Source organism: Cololabis saira, chromosome 8 (genome assembly GCF_033807715.1).
Source record: "Cololabis saira isolate AMF1-May2022 chromosome 8, fColSai1.1, whole genome shotgun sequence".
NCBI lineage: Eukaryota > Metazoa > Chordata > Actinopteri > Beloniformes > Belonidae > Cololabis > Cololabis saira.
In genome coordinates, this window is record NC_084594.1 from 11861404 (window position 1) to 11882496 (window position 21093).

Below are 21093 nucleotides of genomic sequence, written 5' to 3' on the forward strand. Positions count from 1 at the left end.
TATGAGTTTGGGGCAGAATGAAAAAAGTGCCATCTTGAAGAGGAGTTTCAAAGTAATACTGAAAACCCTCAGAGGGAAAACTCTCTATCACATGTTTTTTTTAGTCATCACACAAAGCCTGTTATGCTGCTTTATAATATAAAAAAGTTGTCTGTTGGTTATCATGTTAATATTGTTTTCTTTTGTAGTTAATTCATGAAGGAGGAGCATCTGTTGAGCATCAAGTGAAGACGATGTCATTCAGCCCAACCCTGGCTGGTGTTACTGGAAGAGTTTGTAAAGTAACGGATGAATGAATGTGTGGAAACATTTTATGTGATAATCCCTCAGCTATACCCACTTATGTTAAAGCAGCACAATGTAACTTTCAGCTTTTGTTGAGTTTGGCGGCTCCTTTGGACAAAATTGGTAGTGCTTTACCAGAAAGAACACTACATTTCCCATGAGCACCAGCGCGTACTGCCGGAAAACTCCTGTCCCCGTTGCGTGCATTTGTTTTGATGAGAGAAGATGGGACGGACTTTCAAAGCTACTTTTCTGTTTTCAGTGGTCGTTTGCAGGATGGATAGCGAAGAGGTAATGTATCTATTTTTGGCTAAACAATATAATATGACGAAGTTGAAAAACACTAAGTTCAACTTGGTTTTATTAAGTTGTTTCAGCGAGATAATGCGACCTACAAACTCATACGCTCTGCACCTTTTTCCTGTCACGTTTTTTAGAGGGACTTTGTCATAAATTAGTAGTCCAACATACTTACTGACAAAATAAAAAAAAATACTTGAATAACTGAATGCCCATTCCTTATATTTTGCAGATCAGCCCTGCACAATTTTACAGCTCTCAGGAAAAATACTAGAACCCAAGACGAATCCCCTGTATGTGAAAACATTCTAATTTTGATTCTTATTGAACATAGAACTCTACATTTACATTTGTATCATAACAATTCTGTCTCTTGTTTTATCCCCATCGGTCGGACATCCCTCCTCGTCTTTCAGCTCACGCCAGCGAGTGAACGCCGGGCCAATGTTTATTCTTGTCCGGGCATTTATTTTTTTAATTTAATTTAATTTTTTTGTCCGGGCATTTAGCTTGTTACTCTCCCGCTTTTTTTTTTCGCCTCTCCGATAAAACTTTTATTTTCTTCGTTTTTTTCGCTGCTTCGGCCATGATACCAGCTCTTCCTGAGCTCTGCGCTCCACACCCCGCCCAGCTTTCATCTCGACTACGAATCGGGAAGGAGGGGGAAGTGACGTATGCCGTAAAGCAGTCAAAGCCGTAAAAATGTGTAGTTTTTTAGTGTGGAAGGGTTCCTACCATGCTCCTCAAAGTAACATAGTGCCAGTGAAGGTGATACAGACCCCTCAGACCATGACAGAGGTTCATTAAACCTGTTGGAAGTTGATGTACCATCACAATGACTCTGGAAATATGATATTAAGGTGGAAAAGTTACATAGTGCTGCTTTAAAGTTTGCTGGGTGGGGCCTGATTTAGTCAGCTGTAAATTATTTTACTAATAAGTGGTGGAGGTTTTTTTTTAAATGGGCAATGCAGTGTAACGAGGTTTAACCCTCAAGAAGTTCTGGAGTATCATATCTTTCCAGAACCTACATGACCAACATGAACTGATATAACATTACAAATAAAATGTGGCCAACAGAAAAACCCTGAAGAGCTCAAAAACCTTGCATTGAAGGCAACTGGACTGTTTTTTTTCTTTTCATAGTTCCAGTTGAAGTTCAGTTGCCTTCAGTTCAGAAGTTTTAGGACTACACGAGTCGGATGTCTGAAAATCTACACAAACATCCTCAAATCTGTATTTTTACTCCGAAATATAGAGAAGACGACGAGTTTTTGTGTTTCTTCTCCGTCTCTGCCCCCTGCAGCACTCTGGAGCCAAGATAATCTACTCTAAATAAAGGTCACTTTCAGTTTTATTTCAGTCATTTTACAATCACCAATGAATCTAAGATGCATATCAAGGATTCTAGGAGGAAGCGAGATAACTTTGACAAAAAAACAAAAGAACAGAAAAAGAAAAACAGCCAGAGAGAGAAGAGACAATAGTCCAGAGAGAAAATGCTCCGCAGGCTGTGAACACAGAAAGATCCTGCTGCGGGGGAGTTTTCGTCCTGTTGTTTATGATCAACAGCTGCACAATCAATTGCCCTTTGAGAGCAGATGAAGTAACTCATTGATCAAATGTGATTTATTCCTTCCAGTGATAGCCATCACTAAATAGTGCTTCTTCTAGTGCTGTTTGGCCGGTGCCAGTATATCCAGCTAATAAAATGTCTGTCCCGATGGCTCCGTCCTCTGCATGACTGGAAAAAAGAGCTGTTTTTATACATCCCCGTGTGCTGCCAGACATTTACAGAGATCCAGTATCATTACTAACATGGCATTTTAAAAACTTGCTTCCACTTTAAGTCATTGTTGGTTATAGTACATTACATATTATAAGGTTATGTCATATTTTGCTCTCTTAAATGGAGACCCAAACAATTCAATTAGCCATGACCCGCAGTTAGCAAGTCCTCTGCGATGGGAATGCTTTTTTCCATACTGCACATGGTCAAATATTATATCATTAAAGTATTATCAAGTTTTATTTAGAAGCATTTCTGTGCACATATCTTTTCAAATGAAGTTTTACCACACACCCATGAAGGTACACCCACACACACACCACCACACATGGCTTCAGCTGCAGTTCAGCATGCTGTGGTATAGTCTCTGCTGGAGTAAAAATAGCCCAAAGGACACGGTAAGGCAGGAGGCTGAAGGCAAGAGCTCTGGTTTCACTGGGGAAGTGTGAAGTGCTCTTCTTGCAGAGTGCAAAAGCCAAGTAGCCAAGGGGCGAGCAGAGGAGTCGAGGAGCTGGACAAGAGGAAAAAAGGGGGACTTCTTCCACTCCCAAAATAGAGCCCCCCAGTCAGCTGAGCAGCCAGCCATGCAGTTGTCTTGTTAAAACAATCAATGTGATGGCTCCCTTTGTTTCTTTCACCAAAAACAGCGCAGTAGGGATTCAGGATCTTCACATGTCAGATGAGTCGAGTCAAAAGTTATACACAAAATCCTTCTGAAATGTCTACTTTTTCCACCCTGCAGCTCGTTTCAAACATTAAAATCAGCAAAACGGTGTGCTTAATGGCGTCTACTATTTACACATATACACCTCTCAGCCACAACGCTGAGGCCGCTGGCGTGAGTGACATTGTTGCAATACTGTGGTCTGCCAGGAGACTTCGAGTCCTACGGACGCTATTTTGACAGCTGTCATTTAAACAACGTGGCGGACCAGGCATGCAGCTTAGACAGGTGGGTTTCTTCCTGATGTAAGTGGGTTTGTTTTTCCTTTTTCTTTCCATCTCTTGCAAAGGGCATGACCGCCGCAAAATAATAATGCTGACATGGCTGGCATGTAGCAGAAGAACAGCCATGCCCGGCAGCTTTAGTGTGATGAATGAGACCACACTGCACACCTATTACTCTGTTGATTAAAAACACCTACTCTGAGGTTATTTCTGTGATAAACATCATTCTCTAAAAGCTGGGATGCTGTGAAAAATTCATATTCAAAACAAAAAGCTCTTATGAACCCTTGTTTTATTCACAGTAGAACTTGGAAAACAAATCAAATGTTTCAAAGAACACACAAAAACATGTGAAAACAAAAAAGGCATGAAAGGTAAGTGGTACTGAACAGAAACACCTGGTGGAACAGAGAATCTGGAGAAATATCTGTGCAAAGGTGACAATGCTGAACATCAATGTTAGATGTCCATTCAGATCCTTGGAGGCCACTTTATTAAAAGTAGACATTTTTCTGTAATTAAAATAATTTAATTGGCTCAATAACACTTCCAGTAATCACCGTATATGAAAACTGATCACCTAGCCACCCAAAAATGCAGGTTAAGGTTCAACCATACAATGACGCAATGTGTGAACAATATCCAATAAACAACATTGGCCGGGTTTCCCAGATCAGTTAAGTAGTTCTTAACAGCGAAAGACTTCTTTCAAACCTTCTTAAGGAGCCTGTGAAAGAAAATCGCGTTTCCCAGAGTTGCTCTTAGCTTAAGTATCTCTTTCATTAAGAAGGAAATGAAAGATGCTGCTGACCCAGTCTTTACAACCATCTTAGTGAACAAAGACTCACAGATCCAGCGCGTCAGGCAAATCAATATCACACCAAGTAATGAGATATTAAAACAATGCACCCCGCACAAGTTTTGATCTATTTTATACTTTAGATTTATATTGTTTAGCATTTATTGGTGACAGCAAAGGAAAAAAAAAAGAAAAATAAGGAATAACAAGTGTGTTCCTGTATATGCTTTATGCATTACGCACAAATAAAACGATCATCATGAATATCATTTATTTGATAATTTGGCTGCTATACAGCATGTTCTCTCTGCAAATCAACCGCGTCGCCGCGCGAAGCAGAACTGTTTTTATGAACGCATTCGTGCGTCAGCACTTCAGTCCCCTGGACGTGTCGGACCGGGCTGTCAGACCGGGACACCTGCGCCGAGCCCGAGCCCGAGCCCGAGCCCGAGCACCTACATGTGTGATGACAGGGAAGCAGCAGCTGAAGAACAGGAGCCTTTGATGAATCGTTCATTACAGTCTCAAATATAATCAATGGTGTCGGTTTATATTAAAGAATCTTTTTGCCCAGAAGAAAAAAGAGCGAAGACAACGACCCATAACTATTTTCTTCTCTTGAAAAAACCTGCACCGCAGGGTTTAGGATAAAAAGACGCTGCAGCGCGAGTCGGGATGCAGGGTCTCAGAAGAGGAGGAATACGTGCGAGGCGGGGCTGATCTCTGCAATCTGAAGCGCTCTATAATTGTAAAAAGAATTTCACTTATCACGGGTTCTTTTTGGAACATAACCCCTGCGAAAAACCAGGGATTGCTGTAATTCCACGTTGCGATTTGCGAAACTCGCCTTCTCTTGGCTCATGTTTTTGAACACACACAAACGCCCACCCCGTTTCCTCCCGGTTTCTGCGTGTGGGGAAAAAAAGCCTCACTGTAGCCAGAAATAACGGAGTAACGCACCGTTTGGATGAAAAAGGGTCATTGAATTATATTTAAAATCTTAATTTTTTATTATAACGCACAGGCAGCAGTGAATTAGTGCGTTAGGCAGCAGTGCTGCGTGTGAAAATGCGCTGATAGTGATCGGTGATCGATTTGCCTGGCATCGATTCATTTGGTTTCAGAACCGGACAGCTGCTCCAAAGAGCTTCTGAAAGAGCGAAACTAAAGGACGGTGTTAAGAAGTCATCTGGGAAACACCCGTATCTTAGGGTTCTCTCTTAGTTCAAACCTTCTTTGAACCTCTCTTAAATCCTTAAGAGAGGTTGGATCTGGGAAACCCGGCCATTGTCTTTTCTGTACCGAAGCTCTTTAAAAGAGAGACAGTTAAAATTAGAATAATGTCCGTGGTGGTCAGACGAATCAAAGTTTAAATTTCTGTTTGTAAATCATGGATCCTCTGGACTAAAGGAGAGAAAAGCCATCTGGCTTGTTAGCAACTCTGGCAAAATGGGGAAGCGTTCGAGCCAGCTTGAACATCTAGAACAGGGGTCGGCAAGTAAGTTTGGCCTCGGGCCAAATTTTTTCGGAGCAACTGAATGGCGGGCCAGAACATCACATCAATCAGGCGAAACATGTTTTTTTTTCTACTAAACAAAACTTTTTTCCCCTTATCTATAGGCTACTAGTATTATTATACTAGTATATCTTGTACAAAAAAGTAATTTAAGAAAGTCATTAGTTTAAATAAAGTAACTTGAATTTGCTACTGACTGTTATTAGTGTGTTATTACTGCTTTACTCTGTGGCTGCGTTATGAAACCGCTTATAAGTAACTTGGTGATAATAATATTATTTTCTGCCAAGCTACTAACAAATGCAGTCCTTCTTTAAAATACACAGAACGACATTAAACACATGAAAAACCCATGATATGAACAGTAGCACAGGGGACAGTAAGTGCATACGGAGCAGCAGGTCTCTGTGTCTCCTGAAGCCAGTGAGAGGATATGCAAATGAGGCGGATTTTCCGACGTATAACATATAATGGACGTTTAACCATTTAAAAGACCAACAGCAAAACTCAAGGTAAGTTATCAGTTGTATTTTTCACAGTTTAAACCACAACAAATCACTTGACACATACGTCTTACCATTTCAACAGCTTCAGCTTTTGCCGGGAGTCTGTGCCTACGTTACTCCCATAGACATATATAAAGGCTAGATGACTCGTCCGCGCTGCTGCGACGTCGTCACACGGCGGCCATCTTGCCACAGGAGACTCGCTCACTCATAACATTGTGTTTAATGGTGCCTGTACTGCAAAACAACCTTAACTTGCTCAATTCTCAACAGATTTTCAAACAGTTTGGTTTGTTATGAACGTCAGAGATGTAGTTATGACACTGCATACTTGTGAATAATTATGAACATTGAAAAACGTACTTTTATATGAAAATAACCAGAAACAGATAGCCATGACATGGTATTTATATTAAATCAATATTTCTATAGTATTCTTAGTAATATTTATATTTACATTATAACATATATACATATATTATTACATTATAACATGTTTATATATTATTACATTATGATGTATTTATATCATGAGATAAATACATCATAATGTAATAATTTATAAACATGTTATAATGTCATATACATACATGTTATAATGTAATATATATATATATATATATATATATATATATATATATATATATATATATATATATATATATATACACACACACACACACACACACACATGTTATATGGTAATAATATATGTATATATGTTATAATGTAAATATAAATATTACTAAGAATACTATAGAAATATTGATTTAATATAAATACCATGTCATAGCTATCTGTTTCTGGTTATTTTCATATAAAAGTACGTTTTTCAATGTTTATAATTATTCACAAGTATGCAGTGTCATAACTACATCTCTGACGTTCATAACAAACCAAACTGTTTGAAAATCTGTTGAGAATCGAGCAAGTTAAGGTTGTTTAAGCAGTACATGCACCATTAAACACAATGTTATGAGTGAGCGAGTCTCCTGTGGCAAGATGGCCGCCGTGTGACGACGTCGCTCTGAATTGGCAGCAGCGCGGACGAGTCATCTAGCCTTTATATATGTCTATGGTTACTCCTGAATATTTCTGTGCACCTCTAATTAAGGCCCCCCTCTGCTACATGTGACAGGGAAATATACAGAATTGTGTGCGCCCGGAATCATTCTCTATGAAATTGTCGTTTTTGTGATAGTAAATAATTTAAAAAAAAAAAAAAAATATTTTTTTTTTTTTTTTTTTTTTTTTTTTTTTAAATCAGATTTTCAATGTCATCTGGCGGGCCAGATATTATTGGAGACGGGCCAATTTTGGCCCGCGGGCCGCCAGTTGCCGACCACTGATCTAGAATGTATATTGAATGATATATACGGGCTTTAAAGCATCATGCCATGCGCTTCCATCCACGTCTTTTCAGGGAAGACTTGTCATCTTTCAGCAAAACCAAAAACTGCATCCATTACAAAAGCAGAAGACCCACGAGTCCAGAAATCCACTGACAACATTTCCATACAGGTCTTTTTGCATCTCTCTGACCATTGCACAAGTTTGCTTTGGGGGTTAATTTGCAGGGATTTCTTCTCCTGGGAAGACTGACAACCGTACTGAAGGCTTTCCACTTGTGAATAATCTTTCTCCCTGGATCCAAACTGACATGCAGTAACAGCTGAATCTTTAAGACTATTGCATAGATGTCTTTTCTTCTTGGTGTTAAAACTCCGGACAAGTAAACTGCTGAAATGTCTGCTTTTACAGCAGTCTGCTTCTGTGATCATCTATTTCACTTGCAGCATAATTCTCTGCATTTTTCCACATGTGCGTTTTTGCAGAATGGTTGGTTTGGAAACATGTTGTGCATTTTCATTAGATATGTTTTCAAAAACGATTGAAGGCTTTTCTTTGTTTGATATGCAGCAAAGCATTCTTCAATTTTGCATAGGTTTGTTGAAGTTGCTAAGCTTTCTTTGCCACCGTCATGGGTGACTGTATAGTGCAGCCAAATGAAACCAGATACTTAAAGGATGCATACTATACCCCCTTTTCAATGTCTGATACAATTTATCAAGGTCTCATTTAACATTTGTGACATGCCTTGGTCAAAATACTACAGTACTATAGCACCCTTTTCAACCATATCTTTACACATTTGTTCTGGGCAGAAGGTTTTGGGGGATTAGAGTAAGCCATTACTCAATCTAGTCCAGTGGTTCCCAACCTTTTCCAACTCAGGGACCACTTTTATGTCTCAAAAATGTTCGCGGCCCACCTCCGAACTTTTTAATTCTCCCTGTTGCTAGCCAGCTATCCATCTTTATACTCCAGTTTCAGGTATCAGCATCAAACGTAAATAAGTCAAGTGCAATGCAGTCCCGCTGCAAAGTGGTCCGACCGATAACAACAAAAGTTCCTATCGCTCATTTGCTTGTCACATGTCTAATACTTGAAGGAAAACAAAACAAAATAATGAAAATAATATTTAAACATTTTTAATATCATTTTAAACATAACTGAGTTTTAAAATTTAAAACATTATTCTGTATATTTTTATATAATTATAGAGGTCTTGTTTACAAACTGATTTATTTGTTACACACACAGCCCCGGATGTAGACAACAGGTCCTGGAAGCAGATCTAGTGATTCATAAAATAAATGAAACGAGTTTCGCGGCAATCATGTGTTATTTATACGCTGCATCGTCTGTGTTCCACGTTCACCACCGTTATATGGAGAAGCGGCTCGCAAAAAAAACCCTAATATCTTCCGAAGGACTCCAAATGACACCAAACTTGCCTGGGTGAGTATACGACCATAAAAAATGCCAGAAATAAGGTCCAGGTTGTAAAAAAACGAACTTTCCCTTTAAGTAAGGGGTTGGCTAATATATTGTCTCACTAAAGCAGGGGTCGGCAACCCACGGCTCCAGAGCTGCATGCGGCTCTTTAGCGCCGCCCTGGTGGCTCCCTGGAGCTTTTTCAAAAATGTTTGACTGTTGTTTTTCCTTTTTTTCTTCTTTTTTTCTTCTTTTTTTCTTCTTTTTTTTCTTTTTTTACTTCTTTTTTTCCTTTTTTTCTTCTTTTTTTCCTTTTCTCGACATTTCAACTTTTTTTCTCGAAATTTTGCCTTTTTTCTCGACATTTCGACTTTTTTCTCGACATTTCGGCTTTTTTCTCAACATTTTGACTTTTTTCACGAAATTTTGACTATTTCCTCGACATTTCATTTTTTTCAACATTTGACTTTTTTTCTCTACATTTGTACTTTTTTCTCAACATTTCAACTTTTTTCTCAGCATTTTTACTTTTTTCTCGACATTTCGACTTTTTTCTCTAAGTGCATAATGAAAAAAAAAATCTTTCCCCAGTTATAACTAATATAGATACAGTATATGCAGCATGTGTTGTCTTCATTCTAAGGCTTATACAAGACTTTTCATTTTTTGTGGCTCCAGACATATTTGTTTTTTGTGTTTTTGGTCCAATATGGCTCTTTCAACATTTTGGGTTGCCGACCCCTGCACTAAAGCAATTAATACATTTTTTCCATCTTAATTGTAGAAAGTAAGAAAGAAAGTAAATGCATCACCGGAGCTGCACAGACAGCAGTAAACTGTCATTCACAATGGTTATTTTGTGCTGATTATATTTGCAAGACTGAGTGTTTACCTACATTTTTGATAAATACAAAAATAAGGAGAGCAGAAAATAACAATATTTTGTAAAAAAAAAGTCTAATATTTGCCAGAAGTTTGTGTTAAAATTGTATTCTTTTTTTTTTATCGATTAGAAATGTCAGGGTTCATGACCGTTCAGACTAGACAGTGTTCAAACGCAGTGATGTAATGAAAGGAGAAGAGAGCAGGAATGTGACTCAGAGGAGAGGAGAAATACAATGAACCTGGAGACCTGGAGACGAGTGAGACGAAGAAGACTGAACGAGTGGGACAGACTATGCAGACGCGGAGTATACAGCAAAGCTCAGCCAGAAATGTTGCCATGAACACCAGCGGCAGCTCAACGCAGGGCTAAAATTAGCTGGGATGACACTTTTATTACTTTAGCTTATCAGACCAAGTACTTTTGTAGTGTGCAGTCGTGAAATAGTTATTTTGCCTCTTCCATAAGATCTGGCACAAAGTTTTTTCTTTGCCTGCTGAAGATTGTAATTAATTACACAGAACCTCATAATTCCTGTCCAGTAATATCTAAGACACACACTTGACTGTGGTTTAAAATGTTTGCTTCTTGTTGGTCCTCCGTCATCAGCTGATCCAGACATTCTGTTAGACCTGTCAGTAAATTAAACTCTTACTGACGTTACTGCAAAGACTCAAAGTGGTTCAAGTTTAAATTGTTCATTTGTGACCTGGCTGTTGATCAGACCAGTACTCAAGTTGTAAAAAGAATTCAGGGGGGATGGTGGATTTTATCATATGGGGACAGATAATTTGTGCTGATTACAAATAATATAATATATTACAAATAATAGCACTGACCAAAACAGCTGCAGAAATACTGCAGGAATGACATAGCAGCAGTTAAATGCAGCCTTCTGTAAGCTTTAAATATCCACTGGGCTTACATCAAATACATCAAAACACAAAAATAAAAAACAGTTTTCTGAACTTATCAATATGACTCTGTCCTTCACAGGATAAGTAAAATGGATCACTGCAAAAACTAAAAATCGTAACAAGAATATTTGTCTTATTTCTAGTTAAAATGTCTAATTTTAGTAAAAAAAAATCTCATTACACTTAAAACAAGACTCATCACTGGAAAAAACAACAATTTTCACCTGTTTCAAGTAGATTTTCACTTGAAATAAGTAGAAAAATCTGCCAGTGGAACAAGATTTTTTTGCTTGTAATAAGAAGATAAATCTTGTCCCACTGGCAGATTTTTCCTACTTATTTCAAGTGAAAATTTACTTGAAACAGGTGAAAATTGTCAAATTTTTCTGGTGTTATTTTTCTGGTGATGACTCTAAATGTTGAAATAGCAGTAAAACCACATTCGTTGATGAAATGACATAAGGGATGGAAAGGGGGGATGGCAGTTTTACAGGGGGGATGATTTTGACCATTTTTATTTTCAGGGGGGAATGCCATCCCCCCTCATCCCCCCTCAACTCCAGTACTGGATCAGACATGATTGTCAGTCAATTGTTCTGGTCTTAAAGGTTTCAGTGGCTGAAAAACAGGGTGATGGAGGATTTCTGTGGGATGTTGTTTGTGGATGTCAAACAGAAATGAAGGTTCTTGGTTAGCACCTTGTCATATCGCAGTAAGTCAAATCCCAAAGGCGCTAACACCAGAGCAGAAAGTTGCTCCGAGTTGCTGTTTGTGTTGCGCTTGTGTGAAAGCAGAGCTTACACCCCAACCGGTGCAGGGAAACAAAAAAGGGATGATCTTTTGTTATAGTTCCTTGTTACAACAAGACCTGTCAACTATTTCCTGTTAACACCAGTTTATCAAAAGGAGTCAAATGGATCAGAAGACAGGAAGCTGTCTTTTCTCCTTTGTTGTCTGGAAAAGACTTTCTTTACTTCCCTTGTTGACTTCTACCTGAAAACTTTAAGTAAAAGCAGCACAATCTAGTTCTGAATTACAAAATTTGAACAGCAAAAGTTGTAAAATGATGGAAATTTGGGCTTTTGAATGTTGAGGATGACCTCATTTTTAACCAAGAATGAGGACTTTTGAAACAATTCACATTTTTCATGTTTGTTTTTCACAGAATCATTTAATCATTGTTGTTAATTATAAACTCAAACTATTAATCTGTGTATCCAGAGGTGTCAAGTAACAAAGTACAAATACTTCGTTACCTTACTTAAGTAGAAATTTTGGTCATCTATACTTCACTGGAGTAATTATTTTTTAGACGACTTTTTACTTTTACTCCTTACATTTTCACGCAATTATCTGTACTTTTTACTCCTTACATTTTACAAACAGCCTCGTTACTCTATTTCATTTCGGCCTTTAAAAAAAACTATCCAGTTAAATTGCTCCATCCGGATAGAGTGAATTTGGTTGTGGTTGTTTCAGATGTTCTTGTCCAGTTTTGTTCTTACATCCGTTCCCTCAGATTCCTGCAACTAAACTTGGATGTACATTCCAATAAAGGTTAGGATAAATGATAACATGCCTCTGAAGTTTGACTTTTTGCACCATTACAATACTTATAGGCAACTAGTCATCATATCTCCTGCTCTCTGAAACACATGTTAATGCTCAATAGTACACATATATGGTTCTTTAATATATTTGCATTATACTAAGATGCATTCATTTTCAATGGCTTTTGTCCTTCATGGCTTTTTCCCCCTTACATTACTTTTACTTTTATACTTTAAGTAGTTTTGAAACCAGTACTTTTATACTTTTACTTGAGTAAAAAACTTGAGTTGATACTTCAACTTCTACAGGAGTATTTTTAAACTCTAGTATCTATACTTCTACCTGAGTAATGAATGTAAATACTTTTGACACCTTTTGTGTGTATCTTTATAGAATACTAATTGGTAAGAACACTAGAGGGTGGAGAGAAACATGTTTCTCGACCTGCATGTCACAAAGTCGTTGGAGAGCAAACAATACGCTAAAGCCGAGCACCGGCCTCTCCTTCCCCCAGCGCTGGTTACCGTGGGAGTCGCTGGAATGCCAATGGCCAGCTTGTGACCTCAGAAACATGCTGTTGGCTCTGTTAGCAATGTCAGCTGAAGAATACACCAATGTGTTCCCTCCGAGAAAGACGTCTCTGGCCAAAACATCATCATAAATAACTGCAAAACAAGCAGAACGCTTGCTGTTTTCATTAAGTATATTGGAGTCAATGTGGGTTTAAAAAAACGACAAAAACAACAAAATCCCACTTCTGTGCCAACTTTGTAAGCCTCGTAAATTACAGGATTATAAGAAAAATATGGTTTTCATATATAAGAACATCACATGTGTGCACCCTGCTATTTTAAGAGTTAAAAAACACATGTCATGTCTTTTAAAACAATTTCACGAGGTCTTAATTTCTGATTCCTGCAGCGTGCTTAGGTCAGAATATGACAGGATAACAATATCACAGCTCCCTTTTCAACCGTGTCTTTTCAACTATAGTCCCTTTTACACTGGCGTGCATTTAACACCCGTGTCTAGTGTGCCCCCTGTCCTTTTTACACTAACTGACACGTGGCCATGTGTCGAGGCGGCCCCCGCCAACAACTAAGCCAACGAACGCAACAGCAGGAACGGCAGAGGGAGACCGCTGGTCATATTTGTGCAACATGATTTGGGCGAAGTTGCAACGCAAATCCTGTTATTCAGCATGGATGCGCCACCCGCTGCATCTCCTGCCTCCAGCCAGCTCTTCTGGTGTTGCTGAAGCCAGCGAGTGTTCGAGTGTATCCAGTGTTACGTAGTACCACTCGATAACGGCTCCCCGATTCATCCTCCCTCCCCTCGGCTCGGCTTTAGTCACAGGGTTCCACGTTTCAGTGAGCAGCTTTAGGTCTTCCAGAAAAAACCCTCACGTTTTAGGAGGCATTTTATGACAAAGGGCTGAATGAGTCAAGGCTGCTACAATCTGTAGGTTAAGAACCCCTTTTTTTTGTATGATTTTACATTTAAGTACATCATTCATAGGGCCCATCTCATTAAAATCATGGATGAATGCCAACCTTAGCGGAATACACTGCGTTAAAGGGGAGAGACAGAGGGGGCAGAGACCCGTGAATCAAACTCTTAAACGAATTCACACACTGCCAAAGCACAGATTTGATTACTTTGCATAGTGTGTCAGGAGAGTTAATTATCCTAATTCAACAGAGTGAAAGTACAGGAAAACCTGAGCAGGATCTGGCAGAGAATAAGACCAGAGTGAAGAGTTTCTACTTTGCTTTCAAACTGGTTCTGTTTTCGTCTTGCAGCTGAAAGAAACTCCATCCATATTTTTGGGTATATTATATGTCCTTTACTGACAATTCATCTTCATATGTATTTTGGAAAATGAGGAGATGATTAGATAGCAGAACATTTTGAAAGCATAGATTACAAAAAGCTATCTGCAAAAGACGGTGGATTAAATCAAAACAAATGGTGTATTTTAGAAGTCATTTTGTTCAATAAGTTAAACCAGCAGTTTTCAGGAAGGTTGAAAAAAAAGTGTTGCATTAATGCAGGGGTCGGCAAACCGCGGCTCTAGAGCAGCATGCCGCTCTTTAGCGCCGCCCTAGTGGCTCCCTGGAGCTTTTTCAAAAATGTTTTACCTTTTTTTTTCTTTTTTTCTTCTTTTTTTCTTCTTTTTTTTCCCTTTTTTTCTTCCTTTTTCCTTTCCTTTTTAATCTCGACATTTCAACTTTTTTCTCAAAATTTTGACTTTTTTTTTTTTTGACTTTTTACACGTTTCGACTTTTTTCTCGACATTTCGACTTTTTTCTCGATATTGTACTTCAACATTAATCTCGACATTTTGACTTTTCTCTCGAAATTTCAACTTTTTTCTTGACATTTCAACTTTTTTCTCAACATTTCAACATTTTTCTCGACATTTTGACTTTTTTCTCGACATTTCGACTTTTTTCTCGAGATTGTACTTCAACATTAATCTCGACATTTTGACTTTTCTCTCGAAATTTCAACTTTTTTCTTGACATTTCAACTTTTTTCTCAACATTTCAACTTTTTTCTCGACATTTTGACTTTTTTCTCGACATTTCGACTTTTTTCTCGAGATTGTACTTCAACATTAATCTCGACATTTTGACTTTTCTCTCAAAATTTAAACTTTTTTCTTGACATTTCAACTTTTTTCTCAATATTTCAACTTTTTTATCGAGATTTCGACTTTTTTCTCGACATTTCGACTTTTTTCTCGAAGTGCATAAGGAAAAAAAAAATCTTCCCCCAGTTCTAACTAATATAGATGCAGCATGTGTTGCCTTCATTCTAAGGCTCATACAAGACTTTTCAGACATTTTTGTTTTTGGTCCAATACGGCTCTTTCAACATTTTGGGTTGCCAACCCCTATATTAATGTTTGTTTTATGCATTTATCCTTTATGTTTTTACATAAAGAATCCAACAAGAACGAGGATGTATCTCCTCCCCTTCCATGCGCTAGCGCCACAAAATTGCACGACAGTTGAGTAAAGCCAGCAATGAAGAGAAAGAGTCACTCCCAGAGTGAGCCAGCGATTTATCGGGGCCACGATCAGGGCCGAGGGGTTCTGAGGGGGCTTGTTAAGCAAACTCGCTGCCACACACAATCAAAAGGTCTGAGGGAAATTTGTGATTTGATAAAGCTACGCTATTTTGCATGTTAATCCACTCCCTTGCAGAGTGTAAGCACAATGTCCTCATGGGCCAGCGGCTCTGAAGGAAAAAGGAGCTGAGAGATGCACGCATGGGGTCATTTCACAGGGAGGACACACACGGTGACTCAACAGCTGGAATCCAACTGACACTGCAGCACATGAATGATGAAGACAGAATGTTTTACAAATGCATCCAATGATTTATGATTGTAAAATAAACAAAAGAAAATCTTCACTGCCAAGTTTTTGAGGGAATAATACACATTGCCATCAAGCTTGCAGTTTTCATAAAAACAAAGCTAGTATTTTGTGAGTGTGTGAGTGTGTGTGGGTTTACTAGGGGTGTAACGATACACTAATCTCACGATACGGTACGATACACGATATTGAGGTCACGATAACGATACGATACGATATTATAGCAGTATTTTTAACAACCTTGAATGAGGAACATATGACTGGAAAAAAATGTCTTTTATTTGAAATACACAAAATACAAAACAATACTGTACGTTTGCCCTATTGTTACAGTTTGTAATGCTTTATAACTGTTTAAGTTTTAAAGAGAAAGCCAGGCCAACCATTTTCCACAAACTGAACTAAAAGTAAATGTCAGGTTTGCATTATGCATCTTCAGTTTCATACAAATAAAAATATTTTGCCACAAACTGAATAGTTTCTCTCATGTATGATTTGACTTTTTTCTTTTCCAGAAATGTAACAACTAAAATTAAATAAATAAATAAAAGTAAATAAATACATACAATTTTACATCATAAAAAAGATTGATTCATGCTCACCTTATAAGTGTAAGAGGAGATTTATTTTTGTTAAGAAGGTTATTTTGGTAATTCAGGGTTCATTATTTTATAAATATATTCTTTATATTCTGATGTAAATCAGGGACTATAATGACACTAGTCAGTTTATCTGTAGTGATTAGTCGGTTTTAGATTGGGCGGAGTGATACGGCACTAGGTGCTGTGTTGACGTTCTAAAATCCTACACTGTTGAGCAGACATTAAAGTACACTGGAACTCAGCAGAAGTTGTCTCCGTGTTTATCCTACTCACGACCCGAAAAAGGTTTAATTTAATAAGGTAAGGCTTAACTCTACACCAGCCTTACATAAGTAAGAGTTCGGAGCTCAAGAGATCGTGATCGGGACCAAAACGGTACTAGTTTCTTCTGAGCGTAGTAAGATTTTGGTCCGCGGGTCGAGTCGCGGTCGCGTGGTCGGATGCGCGTTACTAGTCAACACAATAGATTAATATTAATAACCCAATATCGCGATACACTTTGTCACCTCCACGAGGCGTATCGTGACGTTTTTGTATCGCAAAATTTCGTGGCACGATATATTGTTACACCCCTAGGGTTTTACCATACATAACCATTAAGAACAAAAGAAAGAAAGAAATGCTACTGCAACATTTTGGAATTTATTTCCAAATGACTTGTAAGAGAAAAGAAAACTGTAACTCTTCTAAAAGGAACAAAAATAAAAGTTTATATCCCCTGAGAGAATGTTAAACAACTGAATAATTGCAGGACCAAATAGATAGAATTTAAAATTCTGTACGGCACTCATTATGGTATCTCGATAAATGCACATATAAAACTCCTCATACAAACAGAAAAAGCCCCAAAATCATCTAGTTATATTAAAATAAGAGAAAATATGAACCATACGTTTTAAATGTGCCCTTACTGGTGGAAAATGTGCTAATTCACGCAGTCGTCATTATTTCCAGAAAATATGCTCCCCAGCTTACAATGTTAAGGTTTGCACACACATTAAGTGTGCAGGGGGGAAATGTAAGTAAAGATGGGCCAGTCATTCTTTCAGTTAGAGCACACTGCAGAACAGTCAGACTTCTATTTACAAATACTTTTAACACATATCCAGACTTTTGTTCCTTCCAAATCACATCAAAATGAAAATGCATTTGCAACAGACTAACCCAAAAAATGACAAAAAAATGACAATTTGATATTGTTTTTGATTAACTACATAGAAGGTGTATTGCAATACTCGTTACTATGAAAAGGTAATGATACATTTGACTAACAAGAAAACCTTTTGCAAATGAAAGCACATCGGGAAGCGAAGAGAACACTGGGAACAAATATCCGATTTGTAGCCAGATCCAGGAGGATCGTGGATGAATCAGCCCGTCTACAAGGGCAAGAAATATTTTAAAAAGCAATGATTAGGCTGTCGCAAAACTATGAGCCAGAAGCTTTAATTATGTCATTAAGTGCCAGCATGCCACTGGCATAACTGTTCAAGGAGAAGGCACTCATAACGTCACTCATGTGCTAAAAACAGAGCACACCACTGATAAAAGGTTCCTCCAACCATACATGACGCCTCACCATCAACATTGTCTGGGTTTGTGCGTTGAAAGTTTCACTGACGTTGACCTAAAATAAATGATTTTGAGCAGAAGAATGATCACTAATTAGGTTTACATTGTACTCTTTCAACTCTGCACAGATTCATCTGCATTCATTTTATATAAACGGGAATCTTCTACCCATAGATGAGAGGAAATGTTTTATCTGCAACACATAAAAGTACTGTCTCATACAGTACACTTGGTTCCTTCACTGTGAGCACTCGTGCTTCCCTGCCTAACACTTTTTATCGTGGGAAATTCTCAAAAGGGGACATTTTTTTAAAGTATAACAGAATATGAAGAAACACACAACTGCTCCTGGGAAAAGTTCTCCCCCCAAAAAAGGGCCAAGCTGCTGCTGTTGCCGACGGCCAGACATAGATTAGCTAATTCACAGGAACACAAACTCTGCAGCTCAGCTGAAAGAAAACCACCTGAGAACTGAAAACTGTGAATTAAGAAACAACACTTTGAGTGACGAACATATTTACAGCATGCTCTTATATCGAGGGAAAAGCAGCACTCATGGGTGCAAATATATTTACAATCTACAGTGCACAGTCTACCGCAATCTATAGACGGTGCTGTGTGAAAACAATAGGGCGGAGGTGTGTGCTATATAGGAAAAGAATGAATATTGACGACAGTCTCAGCGGCAGCATACTGTGTCCATGTGAAGGGTTTCATAACCTTCCTCCCCAAAGTCATTATATTCCATAAATCACTCACTTAACCATATTTGAATCAGCACAGAGAGATAGGGTCAGCGTGTATATATCTCTGCTGGCCTTGCTTAAAAAAAGAGTAGATGTTGTGTATATTCTTCTCCGGGGTTGTAGTCGCACACATCCTTGAAAAGCATGATTTTTAGATAAGAAATATGATTTTTAGCCTTCAAAGCAAAACGTTACTTAAACTGCTGGCCTGCATTCTTAAGCTTTCTGAGGCCAAACTGTTTAGTTTATCGTGGCAATAGCAAGAAGAGAGAATGTGTTTAAAACCACAGCACTAGTCATAAAGTTATAGTCATCAGTCGGTAAAGAGTCACATATGAGAACATGAGTGTAACTGGATTCATATAGGCCAGGGGTCGGCAACCCAAAATGTTGAAAGAGCCATATTGGACCAAAAACACAAAAAACAAATATGTCTGGAGCCGCAAAAAATGAAGAGTCTTGTATAAGCCTTAGAATGAAGGCAAAACATGCTGCATGTTTCTATATTAGTTAGAACTGGGGGAAAACATTTTTTTCATTATGCACTTCGAGAAAAAAGTTGAAATGTCGAGAAAAAAGTCGAAATGTCAAGATTAATGTTGAAGTACAATCTTGAGAAAAAAGTCAAAATGTCGAGAAAAAAAATGAAATGTTGAGAAAAAGCTCAAAATTTCGTGAAAAAAGTCGAAATGTTGAGAAAAAAGCCGAAATGTCGAGAAAAAAGTCAAAATTTCGAAAAGAAAGTCGAAATGTCGAGATTAATGTTGAAGTACAATCTCAAGAAAAAAGTCGAAATGTTGAGAAAAAAGTCAAAATGTTGAGAAAAAGTCAAAACTTTAAGAAAAAAGTCAAAATTTCGAGAAAAAAGTCGTAATGTCGAGATTAAAAAAGAAAGGAAAAAAAGAAGAGAAAAAAGAAGAAAAAAAGAAAGAAGAAAAAAGGAGAAAAAAGGAGAAAAAAAAGGAGCCACTAGGGCAGCGCTAAAGAGTTGCATGCAGCTCTAGAGCAGTGGGTTGCTGATCCCTGATATAGGCCATGGAAAACGCATCAAAATGCAAATACAACTTCATTAAGCTCATTATCTCTCAGAAACACCAAAAAAAATGTTGGAACATGAACAATAAAACCCTGGAAAAGTAAGTGGTGTTGAAGAAACAGACCTGGAGGAACATAATTGGCATCAGGTCGGTGATATGACCGATGATAAGAAGAGACAGCCAGAGTCTCAGAAAAAAAGAGGGATGGAGGTTCATTAATCTGGAAAAAGAAAACTACATCTAAAAATTGTAATACAATTTTAATGTAATGTTCCTCGTATCGTATCCTCGTATGTTGCCATGAACAGTACATAGGATCATCAAATGATTAAGAGAATATATAAGATTCATGTGCACAAGAACAAGGCCGAATGTCAGGCCTGACATTTCCAAACGGTTGCCATCTAAGAATTATTTTTGAAAACCATAGATGCTACATCCTTTGGACAAAAGAAGAGAGGGACCATCTGACTTGATATCTGCGCTCATTTCAAAAGCCTGTATTTCACATAGTGTTAAGGTATGTTAGTGCCTATGGAATGGCCAGCTTGCACATCTGGAAGGGAAGGAATGCTGAAAGGTATGTGAATTTGATTTAAAAGAAAAAAGTGTCTTTTTCATAGAAGACCTTGTATCTTTTAGCAAGGCAATGCTGCATCTATTACAAAAGCACGCCTTTGTTAGTCAAAGAGTTTGTGCGCTGAATTGGCCTGACTGCACTCCAGACCCTCCACCAACTGAAAAACATTCATCACATCATGGAATGAGAAAATACGACTGAGAAGAGCCAGGACTGTTAAGACTAGCAGACAAGAGAGGGGTAACATTTCTCTCCCCAGAACTGCAGGAATTGCTCTTCTCTGCTCCTGGACACGTACACTGTTACTAAAAGAACAAAGGGTGTTCCACAGTTGTAAATATCACCCTGCCCTGAACACTGTCAAGGAAAAGTAACAGTTTACCATAAACCTATCTCCACTCCAAAATTTAGTATAACACAGTAGATAACAAAATATGCACCGCTGGGTCATTGTCTGCTGTTCTTAAACTTACTAGATTCTTACGAAGTGAATGGTAGTAAACCTTTCACAGTCATTTTGGCAACACCCCTGTGAGATTCTCCGTCATTTCCCCTTGCTTGGGTCTTGGGTGTCTTATAGCCATCCACATCCACTACAAATGAAGCTGGAGTTGCAGCCAGTCTGGCTTTTTCTTTTACTAACAACTTTTTTTGCACAAGTTGGAGCTGGGAGACTGTGACGAAGAGGTAGCAACTTCTCTAAGGCAATCAAATCATTTCACTGCCATACGCTGATATTGCCTTATTTGCAGGTGTTTTATCATGCTGTCAGTGTTACCTCCTCTTACTGGAAAGTGTGATGCCTTTAAGTCAATCTTTCTAAAACTAGACAGCAGAAGCAGCAAAATAACACATACTGTATACTTACATAAAGGGTGCTGGCCTGCACATTAAAAAA

The 21093-nt window shown here is 38.1% G+C and overlaps 2 protein-coding genes across 2 annotated transcripts in view; one reads left to right on the top strand and one right to left on the bottom strand.

Annotated features, from left to right (window-relative positions):
* Positions 1–21093, top strand: part of tox2 (TOX high mobility group box family member 2) — a 570456-nt gene that overhangs the window by 155363 nt on the left and 394000 nt on the right. The window lies entirely within an intron of this gene.
* Positions 1–21093, bottom strand: part of snta1 (syntrophin, alpha 1) — a 50850-nt gene that overhangs the window by 9759 nt on the left and 19998 nt on the right. The window lies entirely within an intron of this gene.